Source organism: Triticum dicoccoides, chromosome 7B (genome assembly GCF_002162155.2).
Source record: "Triticum dicoccoides isolate Atlit2015 ecotype Zavitan chromosome 7B, WEW_v2.0, whole genome shotgun sequence".
Classification (NCBI taxonomy): Eukaryota; Viridiplantae; Streptophyta; class Magnoliopsida; order Poales; family Poaceae; genus Triticum; species Triticum dicoccoides.
The window spans coordinates 78,011,573-78,023,114 of record NC_041393.1 but is presented as its reverse complement, the minus strand read 5'-3'; the positions used below and the strand labels follow the sequence as shown (position 1 = coordinate 78,023,114).

At 45.2% G+C, this 11,542-nt stretch overlaps 1 long non-coding RNA gene across 1 annotated transcript; it reads left to right on the top strand.

Moving 5' to 3' along the window:
• Positions 1-5,770: 5,770 nt before the first annotated feature.
• Positions 5,771-9,200, top strand: LOC119341930. Its single transcript, XR_005165339.1, has 3 exons — positions 5,771-5,982; positions 6,078-6,545; positions 7,824-9,200. It is a non-coding gene; the product is annotated as an uncharacterized LOC119341930 (long non-coding RNA).
• The last annotated feature ends 2,342 nt before the right edge of the window (positions 9,201-11,542 follow it).

The window sequence follows — 11,542 nt, the reverse complement described above, 5'->3', positions numbered from 1 at the left end:
AGAGCACCAGGAGGAAATGCAAGGGAGGTGTTAAGTTCTTGGGCTAATGTGATGCTGCAACAGTAGATATAGTTTAGACCCCTAGCCTCTGTCTCTTCTTCCTCCTTCTTTTGCTTTCCTTTTCAGGCTTGGCGATGGCCTGCTGCACACTCTGTGCAGTGCTTACACCACCTTCATGTAAAATGACTTCAGTCTATCGGGCTACGGTCTGTTTGAATGCATAAGGTAGAACAAGATCTACCTTTTCTTTCAAAAAAAATCAGAGATAATGTTCCGAATAGTATCTAGGGGGGAGTGTATCTCGTTACGGAACACACGAGCGTTTTTGGGATCCCAGAGCTTCCAGAGGACGGCAAGGGCGACAGTAGGCCAAATGTTGATGTCGAGGCCTACCGGAGTAGGAGTATCCCAGATGAGGTCGATGCGGTTAGGGGCCTGGAGTCCCAGTATGGACCAGACCTGGCCCGCGCATGGGCAAAGTAGAGCGAGGTGCATCACATCCTCAGAGGACAAGTCGCATCGAGGGCAAGACGATGCCGAGGTAATGGTCTTGCGATGTAAGTTGTAAGTTCGCCATCGTGCTTAGCCTGTCACGGCAGAGGAGCCAGCCGAAGATCCTCACCTTGATTGGTGCCTTGGATCCCCAAATGTGCCCAGCGTTGAGGTCAAGCTCATGGTCGGAGGAGAGCAAAGAGTAGGCGCACCTTGAGGTGAACGAGGAGCCGTGGGTGAGGAACCTATCGTCGGGCGCATTGCTTGTGGTAACATCCTGCAACAAAGACAAAACAGACGCAAGCTCGGCAGAAGCCACATTGATTAGGCGGTCCGGAGAGTAGCGAGTAAACCATTATGCATGATATGAGATACCAGGACAGAGGGGGCAGTGGAGTGAGAGAAAAGGTGGGGGTATTTTTCTGCAAGCGGAGTCGGCAAAATCCAAGTGTCGAGCCAGAAGAAAGTGAAAGTGACAACAAGACCACGTGACACCTTCAGATTTTATTTTTGCTCCATCTTAAAGTATTTACAAATGTACTTCACAAATCCGGCCCAAGTCCGAGGACAGCAGGCAGTGATGCCCACCCCTCATTTCTTAGACATTGAAGGTATATGTACAATGTTTGTGCCGAACTTTTCTAGTACCGCTGCTCAGGTCGGTGGCACGGTGGCATGCACCATAGGCAAGCATGCTACGCTTGGCATGATGAAACCAAAAGCGTTAGGCAGGTGTTTCTGTTAACGACCATTGATGTGTGTGTAGCTACTCATCGATTCGCTCCACCTGGTTGCTGACCGACTGAAAGCGCACGTCTCAACGTTTTTTCCAGAGGAAATTAACCAAGACGCCAGGTGAGAGCGTGGTTCAGTACATGCTACCTCCACTGCGCACGATGAGATTTTTCAGGATGCAGGCAAAGAACGTTGTGATGCTGAACAAGAGGCACGGTATGTACATTGTTGAGGTGTAGCACTAATCGTTCATTCCTGGATGTCTCCCCCTCCCATATTCTCAAGGTAGCAGTAGCACTGACTTTGTTTTTTCGGGGGGCATTGATCTCTTCTTGCCTTGTCTGCTAACAGTAGGCGCTCGAGAGCAAGGTGGTGAACTCCTCGATCGAAAAAACATACACACTCGAGATTGGGCATCCTCGTATATATATACATGGATTGTTAATGATGTCTCTTGTGGTTGCTAGGACTTAATTCCCTGAGATATTTTTTGCGCGGAAGGTCTTGACTTATGCATCTGTAATGTTACACAACAAGACCGTGTGCAAGCTTTAAGTTTGGCACACGTCCCTGTGTCTGAATTTCAGCATGCACGCATGTCACTGTGCGAAAGATACCGCACAACGCATCCGCTACATCCGGCGACCCCGATCGACACCGTGCTGCCCCATTGGTTCGCGCGAATAATTGAGCCAGTAGCCAGCTGATCCCCCCAGTTCATCGAGACGTGCTGCGCGCGTCGGCTGCCCTCTGCCCCACGCTCTCCGGCGCCCGTCGTCGCACTGCATATGCCCTCCCGCAATGGCGCGGCAGGCAGCCCCGTCGCTTTCAGGGAGCGGTGGAAACCGGCGACGGCCCGGCATGGTTCCGGCTCCCTCCCCATGCCCCGTGGAAACCGCGGAGGCTTAATTAGCCATGCATGCACGCTGTCGTCTCCGGCTAGTTGCTGTATGTCATTGCTGGTCGTTGTCGCCTGGGTTAGGCGAAGGCCGGCAGCGGCGGTCAGTCTGTTGGAACACATGGCATGCAATGCAACTCCCGGATGCATCTGCCGCCGGATCAAGGCACATGCGATCCATACTCAAGTTTTAACTTTGTTTTAGACAGATTTTTTTGATAAAGGACACTTTTATTAACTCTAAATGTAGCATTGAGAGATACAGTGCATTAAGACTATCACTCGACCTCTGCATAATTAGGATGCACACAGCCAAATACCAATAGTCTGATAAAAGAATGTAAAAAGGCTGACAATTCGGCAACAGTAGTCCTATAGACCGAGACTATGCCTATGTCGAAATGGACGGTGGACCGATCCGGAGATTACGCTGCCACCCATGTTGGGCAAAAACCTCCATAGCCACCTGCTCCAACCGCGTATGGACCACCTTAAATAATGGTTGGTAATTCGCTTGTTGTAGCGTAGACCACGTACGAAGCAAGTACACACAATGAAAAATAACCTGCAGTGGAGAGACATTTTTGTTATTAAAAACCAAATCATTTCTACATAGCCAAAGCGACCATAATAAGGCATACGCTCCCACCCTTATTAGCGTTTTCAACCTATTTAAAATACCGTTCAGCCAATGACCAAAAATATTGGCAACACTCGTGGGTGGATACAAATTTGACGCTATTTGGATGATTGATCATGTAGAACGCGCAAACTTACATTGGAAAAAGAGATGTTTGATTGTCTCGTCATGAGTACAAAAACAACACTTCTTACTTTCTTGCCCGTTGCGTCGTGCGAGGTTGTCTTTGGTTAGCACAATTCCCCTACGAAGATACCACGTGAAGATTTTAACTTTAAGTGGAATCTTCACCTTCCAAATTTTTTGTTATTACTCATCGGTACCTCGGAATGCGTGAGGCGCACGGTAGAAGAGTCTATTGTAAAAGACCCAGATGTAGTAAGGTTTCAGCAAAACACGTCCCGACCTTGTGTCAGGTTAATCGAATCCAAACGAGATAAGAGATTATGCCATGACGTAAGTCGGGTGCCAATCAAATCCCACATGAATGAAAGATTCGGCGGTGATGAGCTGAGCACCTGCGCAATAGTATTACTTTTATCGCGAGCAATGTTGTACAAGGCTGGATATTGTTCTCGAAGACTGGCGTTGCCTAACCAGATGTCTTCCCAGAAACGAATCTCCGACCCGTCATTTATCGCGAAAGACCCAAAGTGAAAGAGATGTTTCTTTGCCGCCATTAGGCCAGGCCAAAAGTGCGAGTCTCCAGGTTTCCAATATGACTGAGACAACGCCTTTTGGCCTAGATACTTATTGCGCAACATGGTTTGCCAAATACCATCCTCAGTAAGAAGTTTGAACAACCATTTACTAAGTAGGGCCTCATTCTTGACCTTTAGATCATGAATTCCGATGTCACCTTGGTCTTTCGGCCTACAAACCACGCTCCATTTGGTCAACCTATATTTTTTCTTTTCACCATCTCCTTGCCAAAAAAATCCTGGACCTAAAATAGTCTAGTCTTTGCAGGACCCCTTTTGGAAGTTGGAAGAACGAAATCATATAGAGAACCACATTTGTGAGGACAGAGTTTATCAGAACCAGTCGTCCTCCGACTGAGAGCAACTTGCCTTTTCAACTGCTCAGTCGTTTCTCTAGGTGTTCTTCTACATGCTTCCACTCCGCAATGGTTAGACACCGATAATGAATCGGTATTCCCAAATATTTAATCGGGAATTGGCCATGTGCACAATCAAACAGGTCAGCATAATCGGTCACCGCCTCAATGACTTCTCCAAAGCAAAATAATTCACTTTTATGGAAGTTAATCTTAAGACCAGACATCTGTTCAAACGCTGATAATAGCAGTTTCAGGTTTTGAGCCTTGGTCATGTCATGTTTCATAAAGAGAATCGTGTCATCAACATATTGCAGAATAGAGAGGACACCATCCACAAGGTGTGGCACTACTCCTGCAATCTGGCCGTCCTGCTTGGCGCGATCAATCAGAATAGCCAACATGTCAGCCATAATATTAAATAACATTGGGGACATGAATTCACCCTCTCGTAATCATTTCTTCGTCTGAAAGTAATGACCTACATCATCATTAACTTTGATGGCCACACTACCTCCAGTTACAAAATTTTGGATCCACTGACGCCATTTATCGGAGAAACCTTTCATCCTTATGGCCTGTTGGAGGAAAGACCATTTGACCTTGTCATAGGCTTTCTCGAAGTCAATTTTGAAAACTACTTCACTCATATTTTTTCGGTGCATCTCATGGACGGTCTCATGCAGGATTACTACACCATCGAGTATATTCCTTCCTCGTATGAAAGCCGTTTGAGATGGCCGGACAACATGATATTCGTCGCCATTTTGGTAAAAATCTTGAAGCTAACATTAAGGAGGCATATGGGTCTGAACTGTTTTAGACAGATGAGACACAGAAAATATATTGAAAGAATTAAAGCCGATCCAGATGATGATCCTTCAAATGTTCAGCCACGGGCGGCAGATTATCCTCTGGTTATCAGGCCGAGCCAATCAAGTTATCAATAGCATGTTGTTGATAAAGTCTCTACGACACAGAATCGTCAGCATATTGGGGTGTTCTTGATGATGATTGATGAGTGAATATTTCCCGAAGGCGGGATCTTTGAGAAATATCATTTCCGGAAGATTTCCTCCTGAAAAACAACATCTTCAGGAACTTGTCTGTCAGTGGAAAAGTAGTATATCTTCATAGTCGTCTGCCACACACGAGCTATATTATTGTACTGATCTTGCGCGCATTTATTTTCTTTCCCCCGTGTATTCACGTGAAGCAGAAAAAGGTACTAATATATGCACAATTTTATCCCACGGTCAGTTCTTCCTTTCGAGCATGAGCGCTGCTACACAACTGACGGGTTCTGGACGATCTTCAGACGATGCAGCACATCAAACCATCGATGCGTAGAGCAATGGTGAACAACACCATTCAATTCTTTAGTCGTCCAGAGTTTGGCCGGCAACTGTCGTGTGCAGTAATTCCGTTCGAGCATCCAGAAATAAGAATGACAGCGATCCTTCCGGCTCCTCAGCGATTTGGGCTTCCTGGCCGTTGGGTAGGGTGTCTTGATCGGATCTGGGCCGTCAAATCGACCCCTGGAACGACCTCATCCGTCGGATCAAAAAAAGTTACTACTGAAATGAATAGTTACTGTCTCGTTCGTGCCACCGCGCGTAATTACGCTGCCCGCCGAGGGCATTTTGGTCATTTCGCTCACAGTGGGTATAAAAGGGCCGGCTCCCGTGGTGAACCCTAGCCTCCTCCTCTCCCCGCACTCGCGCCCCCTTCCCCGCCCCGCCGCATCGCTCGCCCTCCCCGCCCTGCCGCCTCGCCCGCCCCGCCCCGCCGTCCCGCTCGCCGTGGCCGTGGCCGATGACCACGACCCCGCCATCCCGCCTTGCCCGTCCCGCTCGTAGTGGCCGATGCCCCGCGGCCTCGCCAGCCCCGCCCCGTCCGTCCCGCTCGCCGTGGCCGATGCCCCGCCGCCCCGCCCCGCCCGTCCCGCTCGCCGTGGCCGATGACCGCGCCACCAGGGACCGCGGCCACTTGATGAGGAGGCCTGGACCTTGGCGCAGACCCAAGCTACCGAGCGGCGGCAGCGGGCAGATCCCTCCTCATCGCGGAGCTCCTCCTGCCGGCGCCACGCCGCGCCGCGATGCTGCTCGCCGCTACTCTGATCTAACCATAGTGTCGGCGCTGCTCCTCCTCAAGGTCAAGGTGGGGACCCATCTTTGGTTCGATTTGCTCTTCCCCTTCTCACTGCTCTTCCCCGTCTCACAGATGGCCATGAGCTTGGTTTCTTCCTCATGCAGGTAGGCCGGGTAGGCTCCTCGTAGGCGTCGGCTTCCCCTGTCTGCCACTCCTCTCCTCTGATGGAGTTGACCTTTGCTGGAGCGGACAAGTTTGGATGCCCCTGCACCTTTGGTGGTGGGCTAGATAACCCCCCTCCGACCCTAATGCTCTCTCTTTCTGTAATGTATCCATGTCCATCTTTAAGCATTTCAAGCAGGGGGCAAGCAGCTAGCAAAATACTGAATACAAAGCTCTTTGTTGTGTTTTACCAAAATACTGAATAACAACATTACATAGTGATCTGGATTTTGCTTGTCTTCTGTAAAGGTGGAATCTGAGCCTTCCTGTTGAGGACACCCTGATGTTTAGCTGGATTCCATCGAAAGATAATTTTGTTGCCTTTCTTGCTTTTTAGGTACCTAGCCTTTTATTTGTCATGGAGGAGGACAGTTTTGTCTGGGAGCCAGGGCCTTTTGTTCCTTTGTATGGTTAGCATTTTTCCCCCTGTCCTCAAGTGGTAGGAGTTTAGGTATGGAATTGTTCTTTTTATCTGTTGTTCTTGTATGTTGGAGTGTAGTGCCAGATTAGCTGCCAACTTTGTCTGGGTCTGGCTAATATAGTTTATGTATTTGCCTAATATAGTGTAGACAATCTTTAGTTAGAGGTAACCCATCTTTGGTTACATATCTCACAATCATATAAGAACATTGTGCCAGGTCAGCTAACTTTCAGATGCTGCCTGTAACCAAAAATTGGTTACCTCTGGATGGATGGATTCATTTGATTGGGTGACCTGAATTTATGATGCCCTTTTTATAGTATAGAAGATGCACCAGGCATCTGATTTTTGTCATGAAAAATGCATAGGACCATTTCCCTTGTATTATTACCCACTTTGGAAGAGTAACATGTTGTGTGTCGAGTGATGGCGACGAATTAGGTTGTTATCGCACTGAGGATGCTATGGGAAAACATAGACATATTTGATCTTGTTGTCAATGATGTGCACATGCTAGACATGGATGGCTTTAAGCTTCTTGAGCTTGAAATGAACCTCCCTGTCATCAGTAAGTTCAAAAAATTATCCATCTCATAGCTGCCCAAATTCTTATCGGTCTTGGTAATAGGAGCCAATGAGGTACTTCTGTAAAGTAAATACAAAGATGTACTATATATGTGAAAAGTATCAATTCAGTACACCGAATCCAAATGCCAAGCAAGCACAAAGATGTCAAAAGCAGTTAAAATAATCCTAAACAATATGAAAACATATAGGTTTGGATAGACATATATTATTTTGCTGAAGAGTTTAGTCCATGCATGATTGTTGCCATCTAATTTTATGTTCTGGGCTTAAATCAGATAGAGGTTTAAGAATATCCGGTTTAAATAATGACAGTCTTAATTTGGATAAATAAAATAACAAGAGCTTCAGACTAATGTGGAAGGATTGGTCAAAATATAAAAGTTTGGTTCCTCTCAGTTTAGTTAGTGGCCTATATGAATTCTATTTGGCCCACAATATTCTTGTACAGTTATTGATTTGCTAGGGTATATTCTAAACTTAATTTTGTTAGCTTCTATCTGGTGTTCTTTCTTATAATATATTTTTATATGTCGCAAGCTTACTCTGTTGATGAGAGTTTCTCCATATTTATGAAGAAAAGATTTGGGTTCAGAGCACCTTCGGTTATAAGAATTAGTTTTCTAATTCTTGTTGGTCAGTCACAAAGCATTAATTTTTGTTTGTTTTACAATTTTTTCAGGAGCAATGGGAAATGATGAGCTCCTGCTTCTTTTTATGTCGGTTCAGGAGTGTAGGAAGTGGTTCCTCGCCGGTTGGACGTCGTTCAACCGCAACTCTGGCACCCACTGAGTATTGTCTCGGCTACAACCTCCCTCGGTGAGCTGCATCTTCCTACTGCTCCTCTGCTTCGGCTACTGTACGGGACATAGCCAGGGCTATGATGATCGGCTATGGCTGATATAAGCATGCTCTCGAGCAATTGAGGCACTTGTGGGTATTAAGTTGGATACCCCCTCGTTTCTTTGAGCTGTTTTGATCGTGTTCTTATTTTAGTGGCTCTGTCCTTGGATGGTCATTTCTGATGAGTGATAACCAGGGCAGTTTCACCCTTGTAAGAACATCCAGAAACATGAGACCGGTCGAAAACCCCGGCTCCTCAGCGATTTGGGCTTCCTGGTCGTCCGATCATTTTCCTAATGCTATTCTGCCCGTTGGATCTTTCTCCGGATCAATCCTGGCCGCCGGATCGAAACCCGGCGCTCTACCGATGGGTTAGCTTGTTTGGCTCGCAGCGTCGCTCACTCGGTCTATTCGACCCGTGATCGCTGGCGTGTGGGGCCTTTGCGTGTGGGACGCGTCCGTCAGCGACCGTGTGTTCGGGCATGGCATGTGCGTCAAGTCACGTGCCCCACCGGTCGGAGGGCATTCTTGCTAGGGCAATGATGATTAACCATGGCTGAAATAAATGTGCCTTTGAGCAATCAAGACACCTGTGGGTATCAAGTTGGATCCTCCCTCTTGTCTCTAGAATCCTTTTTGATCTTGTGATACTTATTGTTCTGTCCTTGGATGGTCATTCTTGTTGAGTGATAACCAGCACAGCTCCACTCTATAAACAGATTGATCTGGTGATAAGAGATGACGGGGTGGGTCATATGATGGAGAAAAGGCGAATCTGAGCCCACCATGCATTGAACCCCCAATCCTTTTTATTTGTAGTTAAAGGTGTTGCTTATTTATGCTCCGGTGTTTATAACCGTCTTATGTAAAGATTTCTTCTCTCTCACACCTTTATTGCATATAAGTTGTTCTTGATCTTTTATTGTGTGTTATTGGTCCTTGATTTAATCTGGTTAAGAGTAAGTTGCACTTTGTTATTTTGGGATAAGAGATAGTTCGGCAATGCTATTGGTTCTTCATGAGGATTTCAGAGGAGGATTTTTGATATTATTTTATTGTTAACGGGTCATGCCAGTAAGATTTATGTGTTTGTTTGCCGTGAGGATCAATGGGTCATTGCACACTTATGTGTACTGCTACCTGGTAATCGTTGGTCTTTTGTTATAAAGACCTTGCTATGATTTTGTACGGTCCTTCTTCCCTAAGGTGTATTATGAGTGGTTTTTCGAGCTGTGGAATGTATTCCTAATCCTGTTCTATAGGCCTTTCTGAACTTGATGTCTGAGTTCTACTGGACAATGCTTATTTCACCAGATGCTCATGGGTTGAGTTATTTGATGCATTGCTTTCACTATCAAATTGTTGCTGCTTTGAGCATCTAGCTGCATACTATATTGTTTTGTATTTGGTGCACTGGACCAAGAGCGCACAGAGGGAGATCTTCTCCACCGCGCTGGTGACAGCAACAGGGAAAATCCAGTCCACGGTGCCATAGGTTTGTGATTCTTATCTGTCGCCCATTGTGGAGTGGGTTCATGTTCTTGGGTTATTATTTCTTCTTTTCTAGAATATCTCTTCAAATTGTGAGGAGCTTGGTACTTTTTTGTCTGATGGATTTTCCTTATAAGTAATGCTTTCTACGAGGATTATAAGAAGATTTGTCTCCGTTGGTTTTTCCTTGCAAGTAGTGCTCTTTTATTTATGAGGTTTTATGGTGCATACCTACTATCTATAGGAAGGAGAGATTATTTGATTATCCCAATGTTCTTTTTTACTGGACTAGAATAACAAGGTATTTTAACTGGCGGTTTTAGGTTATTTGATTAGATCAAGGTTCTTTTTTTACTGAAATAGTAGGGTGTTTTCAACTTAAAGAGATGATTGTTTTTTTATCTCCTTTGTATTAGAGTTTTTACACAATCGGATGCATGTAGCTGTTTGCTTGGTTCACGGACGATGCAATGTACTAGAGCAATTATGCATTCTCAATGATATCCTGGTTTCCTCAACTATAGCCTTGCTTATGCTATGTTAGGAATGCAATGTACTTCAGGCAATGACACTGTCATATGAGAAATAAAAAATAAACACACTGGTGGCTTTAGGATACAGGGCTGCTTCTCTGTGACTTCACATGGCTAACGGATTAACTTTAGATTTAGGTGGTAGAAGTTCATTTGTTTATGGATTGGGCAATATGCCATTAGCAGTTAAGCATTCTTGGCTATGTCTACAATTTATGTTGCTTACTGTTTTTGGTTTTGAGTTATGCACTTATCTCACTTATTTTTTCTTCTTTATTATATGTCGGGTGAACGGACAATATATGAATGATATGTCGGGTGACAGTAGACACATGTATTGAGCTTATCAAACATTGAGCAGTGTCATTGCTAGAAAAGGGAGAAAATGGCTACTTTTTATTGTTACTTCTGTAACACTTCTTGGGTTTGAAAATCTCATTGTTGATCATCCACTGTAGATATATGTGGATATAGAGAGATAGATTGATCTACTTACAAACATCAAAGAGAAAGCAGGGAAAGATCGATGAAGCTGCTGAAGTCATGCGGGAAGTTGTTGTAAGCCATCGCCGGGAGCAGTATGCGGGCGCTTCTCGCGTCGCTGCTGTGGGGAGAGGAGCGCGCCATCGAGACAGTGCAGGCTGGCCACTTAGCTGGTGGGGACCCCCATGGTTGTCACCGACTGGATGCCACCACCATTGCTGATGTCGTCGTCGTCCTCGCCGCTGCACCACACGACACTATTGAACAGGTCTGTATGCCTCGATCTCGCCCCATGCTTTTCTCGCCTCGCTGGTTGGTTTAGTGACCTGCTCTGCCTCCCTCTTCCTCAGCCTTAAGAAAAGCATGGCGGAGGGAAAGGTTATTGTTTATCTTTTTGTAAGTTCCCCGTGCTTCACTATTTTACTTATGCATGATTCTTATCAAGATTCACAAAATTTGGAAGATGCACAAAAGTTTCAGTTCTATATTCATGTTGGTATCCATTGCCTATGGTAGTTTAGATTGGTATTATTCCACTGGGGTTGGAAATACTCTCGAAAAAATATATAATGAGCATCTTACTGATGCAATTTTGGTGCCATATGTTCACCAAAATAAAAATGAAATGCCATTTTGATGCTTCTTACTCGTGCCACTTTTATGCCATATGCTTACCAAAATAAAAATGAAATGTGCATATTTACCATAGTCATAGGGCTGATTCGCCTGGTAGCTGCTTATGGATGTTGGGCTTTACCAGTTTACCACTTGCTTTCAAATGAATTTACAATTGAAGAAACCATGAATTCTTTTCTTTTCTTTTTGACCTACACTTAACCTTTCATGGGAAGATAGTGTGTCATTTCCCCATTAGGGTTGGGAGTACTTGATGTATGCGTTGTATTATTGACGTGGTCGTAACAAGCAACCATAAATATTGTTTTTGATTTCCTTGGGATGAAGACACTTTTATATGACAACCCTATGTTTACCAATACATAGTGGGATTTCGGAAACTGGTGGTTAATTTTGTTTATTGACAACAAATTGC